This window comes from Trifolium pratense, linkage group LG1 (genome assembly GCF_020283565.1).
Source record: "Trifolium pratense cultivar HEN17-A07 linkage group LG1, ARS_RC_1.1, whole genome shotgun sequence".
Taxonomy (NCBI): Eukaryota; Viridiplantae; Streptophyta; class Magnoliopsida; order Fabales; family Fabaceae; genus Trifolium; species Trifolium pratense.
In genome coordinates, this window is record NC_060059.1 from 42,777,843 (window position 1) to 42,791,212 (window position 13,370).

General features: G+C 30.9%; 1 long non-coding RNA gene across 12 annotated transcripts; it reads right to left on the reverse strand.

Annotated features, from left to right (window-relative positions):
• Positions 1 to 2,567: 2,567 nt before the first annotated feature.
• On the reverse strand, positions 2,568 to 9,014 carry LOC123902458. Of its 12 annotated transcripts, none has more exons than XR_006807606.1 (17): positions 8,927 to 9,014; positions 8,216 to 8,272; positions 8,027 to 8,118; positions 7,849 to 7,917; positions 7,666 to 7,764; positions 7,433 to 7,510; positions 7,232 to 7,305; positions 7,036 to 7,098; positions 6,813 to 6,937; positions 5,404 to 6,616; positions 5,134 to 5,250; positions 4,843 to 4,905; positions 4,624 to 4,706; positions 4,137 to 4,184; positions 3,462 to 3,542; positions 3,241 to 3,382; positions 2,568 to 2,876 (listed from the first exon to the last, which is right to left on the reverse strand). It is a non-coding gene; the product is annotated as an uncharacterized LOC123902458 (long non-coding RNA). The 12 variants fall into 12 exon arrangements; XR_006807599.1 differs by lacking the exon at positions 3,241 to 3,382 and having other exon boundaries at positions 5,404 to 5,866; positions 6,538 to 6,616; positions 8,927 to 8,998; XR_006807602.1 differs by lacking the exon at positions 3,241 to 3,382 and having other exon boundaries at positions 4,843 to 4,899; positions 8,927 to 8,998.
• Between the last annotated feature and the right edge of the window lie 4,356 nt (positions 9,015 to 13,370).

A 13,370-nucleotide genomic window follows, 5' to 3' on the forward strand; every position in this document is an offset into this window, starting at 1 on the left:
AATTAGAAGAAATTCACACCGGTGCATGTGAGAGTAACTTTATTTTGAAATGTTTTTTTATTTTAGTTATAAAGTGTCTAAAAATTTTATTCACAATAGAAAAATATTTTTTAGGACATTTTGTAACTAATAAATCAATCATTTTAGAATAAAGAGAATCTCAAGTATTTGAACTCCACAATCTCTAGTTTTATATCTTTCATTTACTAATACTACTACCCTATATTTTTTTTAGAGGCCCCTATTTTTTTAGGCCTTATGCCGTCGCACGTGTCGCACACCCTTAAAAGATGTCTCTGATCGAACTTAGAGTCTCATGCATATTACTCCAATCCGTCACACCAAACCTAATAATGTTTTAATAATTAAATACCAATTATGCAAATAAGTTTTATATAAATGGTGGAATATATGTCACTGCGTTGACATTTATACCGTCTCTTTTTTTTTTTCCTTTGGTCGAATATATTATTATTATTATTATTATTATTATTATTATTTTCATTCATAGATTCTTTTATTAGGGGGAAAATCTTATTTGAGATTCTCTTAAACACTAAATATAAATACATCTATATATATAATTCCTAGATAGTTCTCCTACTATCCATCTTAACCCTAATCCACATCACCCATTTACATCCAATTAAATCACACAATAATGCCACATCACTTTCTTATATTATATCATTTTCATCTCTTTTTTTTTTTACATCACTTCCTTATATTATATCATTCTCATCTCTATTTTTTTTATATTATATCAATCTCATAATAAATAATAAAGAATTATGATTCTCCAATAATCCAAAAATTGATGTCACAAGATGTTACATATTTCTACATTATTATTGAATTCTACCTCTCCAATTATCCAAAAATTGATGTCACAAGATGTTACACTCTTCTACATTATTATAACATTTCTTAGTGACAATGAAGATGAACATAGTTGGATTCTCTTTCAACATTTATCCCATTTAAATGTCAACCGTTTTCATAGAAACAACAAAGAGTTTATAATTTAGTCACAAAAAAAAAAATACGAAGAGTGTATACATTATTGACTTAATTACATTATAATTTTAGAGAAGAGTGAAGGTTATGCAAAAAGTTAGGTTATGAGATTGAAATATATAATAACCATTAGCATTATCATATTTCATTCAATTTTGATGGTCTGTACTCATTCTCTATACATATAGGTATATATATTGGTTGGAGGAAGTGATAAGTACATCACTTTTATATTATTATTATTATTATTATTATTATTATTATTATAATTTTCATTTTATAATACTTATTGTTACAATTTATACGAATAATTTTTCAACACTAAAATATAAAATATTACATAACACCTGTGCATCGCACGGGTGTGGGACTAGTTTTCATTGAAATTAAAACTTTGATTTGTCACGTGTTGTACAAAATTATGGCTTTCAGCTAATTAAACTTCTTTTTTGTTTACAATGAGCTGAGAATCGAATCAAAAACCTATAATGTACTACCCAAATTCATCACTATTAGATCAAACCATGACCTGCTTTCAGCTAAACCTTTATTTGACCTAAGTTTATTATTAGGAAATAATAATAATAATAATAATAATAATAATAATAATAATAATAATAATAATATTAAGTGATGTGCATACATGCCTGAAAAGCTATATAAATAATAAGTGTGATGTACTTGTGCATATATAGAATGAAAATGATGCAAAAATAAAGAGACAAAATATTTTTCCATTTTTTCATACAAGATAATTAAATGAAGAAAATATGAGAGTGACAGGCTAACATATTATAGAATGATTAGGAGGCACATGAGAGAATAAGCAACAATATATTGATAATCATTGATTTTGAACTTTGGCAATTAGCATCATGGTACAATATGATATCTATGTTGGACATATTCTAATGCTCCATAACATATAATATAACTAGTCACCGCCCGTGCGATGCACGGGTTTGGAAGAACGTCATATACATAATAATCATGGTTGTTATCAATCATGAATGCTATGAGCCAAATAAAGTTAGTCATAAACATATAAAAATTAATCAAATTGGTTCATTTGGCGGAACACCAAATTTATTTCAATCATGGATGCTGTCAATTAAGTGGGTTAATCATAATATATCATTGCAAATATAGGATGTATTAAATTAAAGATATCATATAATTTAATCTTAATTAAGTGGGTTAAACATAATTGATCATTGCAAACATAAATGCAGACCATATGCACACTTCAAGTGAATCATCACACCGAATTTTATAATGGAACTTTTATGACCCATGACATTTATAGAAAGAAGATTACTACTATTTGAGAATAGATAGAAGTGCTATGGGACATAGGAGTGCTATTCAAAATATAGGTAGGAGAAATTTTAGTGATGATAGAAGAATTTTACGAAGGACATGATAGCAAGTTCCAAAATAGTATTCTTCAACATATGAGAATTATTTCTACCTTCCTTTCCTCTCATCAACCTTCAATGTATAACCCTTTTCTAGGCCAATCACATTATATCATATGAAGCCAAATTCAATTTACAAAAACAACCACATAAATTATCATTATCATGACAATATGAAGAAAAAAAAGTTTCAATGCACAATAAGGATGCAAGAGTACATTAGGATATACTTTAAAGAAAAACATCAATACATAGACTCAATCTATTTCTCTCTTCCTCTAAACAATAATTCAAAAATAATCACAGCTCATTTTTTCCATTAATTTGGTTGATAACTTCAAACTCCAGGTCCCTCCCTCTTTAGGAAATCATGTCGCATATAGATCTAAGGCCCCAAACCAAATTGATAATCTTCTATCATATCCTACAATCTAAAGTTCCCTGCATAAAATTTGGAAATTCATTTTATCTGAGATAAAAAGATAACTATATTGAATATTACCAGCATGATTTGTCATTGGTTTCAATTCCACAACGTGCAACAATGTAAACATAGCTATATTGAACATAGTTTATCCATAGTCATGGAGAAAATCAAATGGATAATCAAATCAAGAATAACTAACATCTAAAAAGCAAGCAATCAAGTAGAAAAAATAATCTTAATTGTTAAAAAATAAATTTCAATATAAGTCAGAAAAAATAATATAATTCACACAATAAAACTGCTAATTTTGCCAAGACAATTATGATGTTCAAATGTTACAAATAGAACCACGTTGCTGCTATGTGACAAAAAATTTACCTCATTAGTATTGCTTGTACTTATCACCTCATTAGTTTAAATGAGAACATGCATGGTGTATATAGAAGTTTTTCATTTATGTTTCAATCCCCACCACTTAAGTCATGCTCAATAAAAATCTCATTCCACCGACCAAACAAAACTAAAGAAATTCCATTAATTGAAATATCACAAAGAGATATAATCAGAGAAAATTAATGCAGAAGTTAGAATCTTTTTACCTATAGCATTTAAAAAGGAAAAAAGGCATAACCAGGTAACCTATATCAAACACCACCAATATTTCCCCATACTATAATACTCTGCAATTCAAGTGCGAAAAAAAAAAACCATAAGAAGATAAAATATAATCAAATACCAATCAATTTTCCGTTAAGAAAAAGTCAATTACTTCAACACTCAACATGTCAAAATTATCTTCTTCTAACCCTTTATTTATTTAAGAGGAGATGAATAGAAAAGAAAATTAGAAGAGTGGTGTATTTGATCACAATGAGAAAATATGTGTGTATTAGTGAAGGAGTTATTCAAAAATATAGGATTGGATGCTCAAGACTTCCTAAAAAGTATCAATGATGATGTAGTCATCCCTATAAAATAGTAGTAACCATACATACCTATCCCTCCTCCCCTAAAAAGTAGCAATTATGATTCGCCAACATGAGTTCCAAATTTATATGCACAAGTAAAAAAGGAATAAAAAGTTGCTTACAAAAAATAAAATAAGAAGGGGTTTAGTTGCTTAATTAGTGTGTTTCTAATTGGAAGATCCCTAATCTCCCAAACAAACAAAACAAACCCCCAATAGCTACATCATGGAAAAACCACTTTTAACTCTCATTGTTAACACATGGAATTAAGGATCATGATGTAAGAGATAGAAGAAGAGAAACTACCTCTTATAACACAGATAATTAAAACTTTCAAGCTAATCCATCCTTTATCTGCAAAAAACACAATCTCAGCAAATATTAGAAAATAAATCATCAAATAATCTAGAAATTTCAAATTTTACAATCCATATCTATCCTTTTCATTCTATGCGAAATACATTTTCCACTATCAAGTGTTAGATGCATCCTTTTGTTAAAATAAAAACACAATTTAAAACAGGGAATTGGAGGTTCACTCATAATCCCTGGTTATTGAAATTCAGAAATGTTAATTCTTAAGATAGACATGAATTTAAAGTAAGAGACTACAATATTTAATGTGCAGTAAGGGACTTCGGATTAATCCTTTATCTTTTTTTTTCCTGAAGCTGAACTTTTATATTACCCTCTAAAGATGAAAAGCAACAATGATTCAAGCAAAATTAGGAAGAAAAACACCGGAAGAAAAAGAAGAAAGAAAATGGAGAAATGGAATAACAATTAAACTCACTTGTTGGGATGATCTGCTGTAGAGAACATGGAGATAAAGTATAAAAAGTCATCGTGGCCTTGAAACCGACTGTGTGTTCGTCACTGCATCCGTAGAACAAAATTTGACACCATGAAAAGTGTAGGAAATGAGCAAACATACAAAATTGATAGAAATCAAGAAATACCACTCAAACTCCAAAGTAAAAGAGAAAAGAGCACATGAATCCACATTGTTTACCTGAACAAAGGAACATCAAAATGCGCAGATACTCCTCCAAAACCATTTGGTGATGAACTGTACCTGCCATTTATGCTTATTAGTTTTAGGTGCCTGCTGGCTAAATATAAAATACACATTTGTAACCCAAAAAAAAAATGAGTCGTGAAAGTGCAATTCAATGAGGCAATCAATCAAACTTGTAAAAGGAGAATTAATTAAAACTGTAAAATTTACACAAAAAGTAGTAAAATAATAAAGATTTGATCAAAGAATAAAGTGGAATATTGTTAAGAGTTAATACAGACTTACAATAGTAGGAGTAGATATCAGTTCATCTTGCGTTGCATTTGCATCTACAATCATGCCACTTGATGCCTGGATAGTGCTTATGCAAAGATTTGAAGCATGGACCAATCAGAGTGCAAACTGTCCAAGCAAATTAAAAATGCATGATGTAAGTATGCAAACTCAAAATCAATATTGTTTTAATATTCTCACTTCATAGCTAAATCACTAAGCACATTATAAAAAAATAAAAATAAAAAGATAAGCCTCAATGGTAAACTAAATTAGTAGTACCTTCATTATCACACTGGGAGATTACTCTCCTTCATAAGTAACACTTCCATATCATTTTATAGCAGCCTTACCATACGCCACAGAATCAATCAATAGATCAAACAATTCAATAGCACGCTATGTAGAAAAGAAATTTTAAAAGGGACACGGTCCAAAAAAATTAATGAATAAAGCTACTGCCTTCACAAATTTCACCAAATCTTTCATTCCATCTAAGAGTAGTATGCACCTAATTAGTGATAGCTATGGTTATAACAATAACAAACATGTTCTAAGCAAACATAAGATAATAGAGCATAATAGACATGACATTAAGTGATGACAGATCAAAGAGGCAAATAGAAAACATAATAGAGCATAAACATGACATTAAGTGATGAATTCAAATGCATATCAGATATAAGCTTACTCTCCTTCATAATTAACACTTCCATAGCATTTTATAGCAGCCTTACCATAGGATCTAGAATCATAAGATCAAACAATTCAATAGCACACCATGTAGAAAAGAAAATATAAAAGGGACCCAATCCAAAATAATTAATGACTTGTAAGAGCTCATATTAAACCCTTGCAGCAGGTAACTAAAGTTGTTAGATTTGAATCAATATTCAACATCATAAAAGAGGTGAGTTATATTAAGAAATTGGTGACCTTGTTACTTGATTAATTCATATTGAGACGCTATAAGATAATGTATTCACTCATGATAAGACATTCTTGCAAGAATATTCATGATATGGAGGATTGGAAATGCTTTTGAGCTTTTTGTCAAGAAGCTATATCACTGATCCTTATATCCATGTTAAATTTCCCATTAGTCATTTAATTATGTGAGATAGGATGCCATATGGAAAATGAAGGGTTAGAAGAAGACAGTGTTGAGATAGGATAGACAAAACGCAGAGGAGATGAATAGAAAAGAAAATTAGAAGATTGGTGTATTTGATCAATGAGAAAATATGCGTGGATTAGTGAAGGAGTTATGCAAAAATATAGGATTGGATGCTCAAGACTTCCTAAAAAGTAGCAATGGTGATGTAGTCATCCTTATAAAATAGTAGTGACCATAAATACATATCCACACTCCCCTAAAAAGCAATATTAGCCGCATTCATAAGTATTTGACCATACCACGACATTCCACACTCAGCTTTGTAGCTTGAAGCTGCTTCTTTTTTGGAGCCCTCAACTGCTGCAATTTCTTATTCATCTGCAATTAACAATCCACACAGGTCAAATTCTAATATTTTACTGAATAATATGCTGCATACATGAAAAACAATAACATTGCATGGTGGACAACACTTTTATCAACCAAAGTAAATAGTTGATACCGTTTAAACCATTTAAACTAATATCATAAAGAACCCAAAAAAGGATATAAAAGGATGGAAAAAAAAGCGAACATTGTTTTGCATGTGCTCTAATTTCACCAGGATCAATTTTAGACTGGGGGCGGATCACAAAATCCAAAGGTTTTGCTTCTGGCCTTGATGTAATTTGTCTGGTAGACAACTTTCCAGACCTAGGCCTGCATTACAATTAGAATTTACCATCCAAATATAAATCAGTGATTCTTGAAGTGACAAAGTGAACAAAATAAGTTTATAAACATCATTCAAACCGTACTGTGAAAGATTCAAATCAAGATCACCATCTCTAGATGCCATCCCTGCAGCTGTATTTGCTGGCCTGTAAAATTTCAATAAAACTATATAAATCCAACTATTTACAATTTTTTGGCAACAAACAACCTGTCACAATGCAGTAAGTAAATCTAATAATGCATGAACCAGGCAATTAGAAGAAAAATGTATAAGCGTACTTTTAAGGAACCCTATCATCCTCACTATTTTGCATGTCTTCAAACCGAGTACTCTTATTAAATAAAGGTCGGCTCTGAAACCATAAAAAAGATGACAATAACATAAGATAATAGCAAAATAATGTCTTCCAAAAACAGCAATTTATGGTGATAGTAAAGCACACAAAAGATAATGTCAAACACAAGTTTTCTTCTACTTACCCATTTATCAACCAATTCCTTGGCTAATTTCCTATTTAGATTGATTTATTCATCGGACCTTGATGAAAACATAATAACCTGTCAAAACAATGAAAATATCAGTCTAAGATATTACTTCCAAATTCCAATAACAGCCTACATGTAGACACCCCCTGCAAATAAGGACCTAAAAACCCTAATTGGAAAGGAAAACCTTTAACAGAACAACACATTATGATTTAACACCAACCAACCTTGATGGGTAAATGACTTCAACACCAGTAACTTCCTTTGATATAGATTTCAAAAAAATCTCTGATGGCTTAACCCTAGACAAAAGCCATACCCCTAATCTGCAAAAACCCAAAACCACATTTAAGAATCAAGAACAAAAATTTCCCAAAAGAACAGAAACAAAAAACTTGAAAATTACTAACCCAGAATCTTCTTCTTGAAAGATCCATCAGGTGCCTTTTCCAAACCAAACCAACCCAACCATCATTCATCTGCATCAAAAGAAGTCATTAAAAAACAAACACATACTGTAAAATTCAAAACAAAGAACAATGGGATGAAAATAATATCAGGCCCAAAAATAGGTTATATGTAACATACCATGCGTAAAGAATAAGCTCCAGTGATTTCTGAACTCGTGGTTGCTGGAAGAAGGGAACCTCAGGTACAGTTCTTGGACAATCAACGGCAATCTAACGAACGTTAAAAGTAAAGAATTAAAAAGAAGAATTTATTTTCATCGTTAATAATCAAATTCAAGAGTGGCATGTGTTATACTTAAGGATATACCTGGCGAAGCATGTTGATCTCATCATCTGAGCGTTCTGTATCAGGAATATCATAATACTGAGAAACACAATCAAGAATGTTAAACGCTTGAAATCAAGGGAATGAAAGACACTCAAGTAGTTAAGTTTTTATTAGTGGATTATGGCTTCTTGCCGTTATTTCGTAGGAGTATATGTTTACTATCAATTGTTTGTGCATATAAATAAACCAACAAGAACCTGAAAAGAAAAACATATAGCTAGGTTTTTTTTATATATATAATCTCCAATTTTAAGAGCAATTAAACATGGTGCAAATGCAAAATTAATAATTAGAACTGAAACCGCGCTCAATCATCGACACTTTTCCCAGCTTTTATTATTATACCAACATTTCATAACAATAATCCACAACACTAAGAAGAAGAAGCCATCCAATTTGATTACATGAAAATTGGGGTCAATTATCATTATCAGAAATACACAAATCATTCCTAATCAATTGATCTTAATGTTTAAAAAAATCAACTTTTTTGAAGGGTTTTTCCGATATCCGATGAAAAAAAAAATAATCAACATGTGAAATCAACAAATCGGGCAGCGTAATTATCGAGATCATGATTTTTTCTGAAATAGCCATCTTTTTTTTTAATGAAATTATGAATTTTTTTTCTTACGAACAACTAATTTCACAGAAAAAAAAAAACGAAGATTGAGGGAAAAGAAAAGATACCCTTGAACATTTCTGAGGGTTTGGTTGAACATAATAATAATAATAAATATCTTCGTAGAACATTCATTTTATTTTATGCTAAATGCTAGTAATAACCAAAACATTATATCGAAATGGTTAATAAGTTGCTCGGAAGAATTCGAGTTCGATCTCTAATAAAAAAAAATAAAAAATAACTCAGACTAATTGAAAATATATCTTTCTAATTGTTGTTTATTATTTTTTAATTGCAAGGAAAATAACAAAAAAAATAAATTAGAGAGACAATATAATTACAGATTTTGTCTTTGGTCCCCAATTAAAAATTTCTCAATTTCGGTTCCTCCCTCATATTTGCATACTACTAAAAAATAGTGTTGGAACATGTTTAAAATTATAAGAAATTGAGATAATAATGCTTTAATTATCGTTCATCTTTTCATTCCACACCTGGCTTGATCAAAGTCAGAGCTAAAGCTCCTAAAAAAGTACAAGTTTGTTCATCTGAATCATGATTTCTAACATAACATATTCATAGAAATAAAATTCATCTAATGCTTCATATAATCAATCAATCATACCGATTTGTTTTGTGAGCAATAGCTACAATCAATACTGTTTGGTGGAATTGAATACAAATAGTTTTGTGCTATGACCAATTTGTAAAGAGAACAAATTGAATGAAAATTCTCTATCATGTATATTGATTCCATCATATGGTGGTAACTATTAACAGAAAAGCTATTCCATTGTATGGTAACTACTAACAGAAAAGCTACATTAAGGGAAAGCTAAACTACAGTATAGGAACCAACAAGCCATCACCCATCAGTAACAAATTGTGAGATATAGGAAACAGAAAAGCTAAAGTAAAGTATATGAATGAATATAGTATAGGAAAACAAGCTATCATCAGTAACAAATTGTGAGATATAGGAAGGAATAATAGGATAGGAACAAGCTTGTGGCATATCTGAATTGCATTTCATTTCATTTCAAGCATCCATGTTCTCTTAAAGTAGTGCATCATCCAATATCATCACCTCATCACATCACCTGAAAAACCAAACTATATATTGATTAATAAACACTTGTATCACAAAAATAAAAAGAACATAGTGCCTAAATAGTTGTTGATTTATGCCTAAATAGAGGATGTCAGTATAAAGCTTAGAACTACCAACAAGACAAACAGATGGTTGTTTACAAAACATATAAGTGAAAGTGAGACCAATTGATTCTTAACATATAAATCAGAGACCAATTGATTCTTAACACTAAGTCAGACCAAATGAGACCAATTGATTCTTAACAGTATTTTTTTTTTTTTTTGAATCGGCAAACTTGATTCTTAACAGTATATATAACATATAAATCAGAACCAGAAGTAAAATCTTGTCAACAGATAGAACCAGTGGACAAGTCAAAACTGAAAAGTGTGACAACAATCACAACACCAAAACTATTAATCAATAAACACTACTACTCATAGAGAATATAAACCAGTGAACAAAATTATAAACCTTACCTCTCACTCAGCAGGAAGTAAGGATGCTATTGTGATGATTTGATGCAAGACTTCAGCAGTGTAATCTTCATTGGTGTTTCCAATGATTTCTTCAACAGAATTTCTTACCACAAAATTATTTAAAATCAAGCTGTCTTCATCTTCACCATATGTTAGAATACGATTGAGAATGAAATTCTTCTTCTCAGTGTTGACAGCAAAGGTAAGTAACAGTTGTGAATTTGGGGGAAAGTAGAACCTGTCATTTTCCGTCAATGCTCCGATCGGCATTAAAATTGTCCTAGTATCAGATTCGATGAAAGTCCGAACAGAATTTGAATTTGACTCTTCTCCATAGGAGAAGAAATGAATATTCAAAGCATTCAATGCAGAATGCAAGTAATGATGTATAAGATCACAATCATCATGGAGGACTATGATTTTCGATGATTTAAAGCAACCCAACATCAGAAGTTGATCCACTCTATGAAGCACTTGTAAAAACTTATTAGATTGAACCAAGAAATCATGAAACTCAAAGCATGTGGGACACATTGGATGATTAGGAAATGGGTCTAAATATTGGTTGAAAGCATCTACACAAGAAAAACATGATTCATGATTGCATGACAATAAAGTGTTTACAGGATTACCCATGCAAGGACCAGCGCATAGTCGATTCTCCATCATCATTCCAGACAGCCTCTCCACAGCCTCAGCATTAAGAAGATTCAATTGCAATCCAAGAAAATTCCATGGCAAGGAACATGCCCATGTAGTCAAAAGAAATGATGTAGCACATTCCAAATTTGACGCTTCAGGATCGTCAAATGTTTCAAGGGCCTTCTGAAGTAGTTCTCTATAGTTCATTCTCTCACGATCAGACATAGTCACAAATATCGTTTGCTCCATCATAAAGTTTCAAAAAAGAACAAGATTTGTTTCAACAAAATGTTGAGAACAAGTGTCTGTAGAGAAAATGTTCAAGTGTGTGTGTGTAAACTAGTTTCAAAAAAATATTAGCGTTGGAGTTAGTTATAGTTTCAATTTCAAATTGTTCAATCTTGATTCTTGATTCTCAGCAGCAACCAACCTGCTGCCATCTCTGTTTCACAATTTTAAACCGTTAGATCGACGCCTTTACGGCATGTGTTTTTATTTTCATTAGCGGATATCATTTATGTTTTGTTCAAATAATCTAATTAAGGTTTTCTTTTTTAACAGGAAAATTAAATAAGGTTAATTCACTATGGTGCTAGCTGAGCATAATCAGTTAATCACGTACTCACATGACATATACTTACTTAATGTATCTTCTTCTTTTTTTAATATATTTAATAATAATATTAAAATCATGTTTTGTAAGCCAGCTCATCGTAAAAAAATAATAACTATGTTTTGTTCTCTTGACCAAAAAAAAACTATAATCATAAGCACTTTTTTAGCCGAAAATCGACAATAAAAAATTAGCTGAAAAATATAAAATCGACGATAAATACTAAAATTGGCCGAAAATCCAAAAAATCGGCAAAAAAACCTAAAAACCCAAATATCGACTATAAACTATAAAATCGGCCGGAAATCCAAAAAATCGGCAGAAAAATCTAAAATCGGCCAAAATCCCAAAAATCGACTATAAACCCTAAAATCGGCCGAAAAACCTAAAATCGACCGAAAACCCAAAAAATCGGCCGAAAACCCCAAATTCGACCCTAAACCCAATAAACTCGGCCTAAAACCTAAAATCGTCCAAAATCTCAAAAATCGACTATAAACCCTAAAATCGGCCGAAAAACCTAAAATCGACCGAAAACCCAAAAAATCGGCCGAAAACCCCAAATTCGACCCTAAACCCAATAAACTCGGCCTAAAACCTAAAATCGTCCAAAATCTCAAAAATCGACTATAAACACAAAAAAAGGCCAAAATCACAAAAATTGACTATAAACCTTAAAATCGGCCGAAAACTCAAAAAATCGGCCAAAAACCTTAAATCAACTATAAACCATAAAATCGGCCGGAAACCCAAAAAATCAGCCAAAAAACCGTAAAATCGACTATAAACCCTAAAATCGACCGAAAACCCAAAAAATTGGCCGAAAATCCAAAAATCAGCCAAAACCCGGAAAATCGACTATAAACCCTAAAATCAGCTGAAAACAAAAAAAAAAAACGACTATAAACCCAAAAAATCAGCCGAAAACCCAAAAATCGACCGAAAAAACAAAAATCGTCCGAAAACCGAAAAATCGACTATAAACCCTAAAATCGGCTGAAAACGAAAAAATTGGCGGAAAACCTAAAATCGGCCAAAAACACTAAAATCGACTATAAACCCTACAATCGGCCTAAACCCAAAAAATTGGTCGAAAACCTTAAATTATAGTAGATTTTTGAGTTTTCAGCCGATTTTTGAGTTTATAGTTGATTTTTGGTTTTTCGTCATTTTTTGGGGTTTTCGGCTGATTTTATGATTTATAGTCGATTTTAGTGTTTTTGCCCTAATTTATGGTTTTTGGCCGATGTTATGGTTTATAGACGATTTTAGGTTTTTCGGCCGATTTTTTGGGTTTAGGGTCGATTTTCGGGTTTTTTTTTTCCTAATTTAAGTTTTCGGCCGATTTTATAGTGTATACTCGAATTTAGGGTTTTTGGCCAATTTTTTTGGTTTTCGGCAGATTTTAGGCGTTATAATCGATTTTAGGGGTTTTGGCCGATTTTAGGTTTTTCGGCCGATTTTTTAGGTTTTCTGCCGAATTTTTGGGTCTAGGGTTGATTTTATTAAGATAAATAAAATTAAATTAAGGAAATTCAATTATATTACTCAAACTAAGAATTTTACAATTTATAGAATTTCACCGCTTTATCCAAACAATGAAATTTGAAAATGAAGAGAATTCAATTGAATCAATTAAATTACCTAGTATTTAAAATCCCTTAAAATTCTAGAATCCCCCA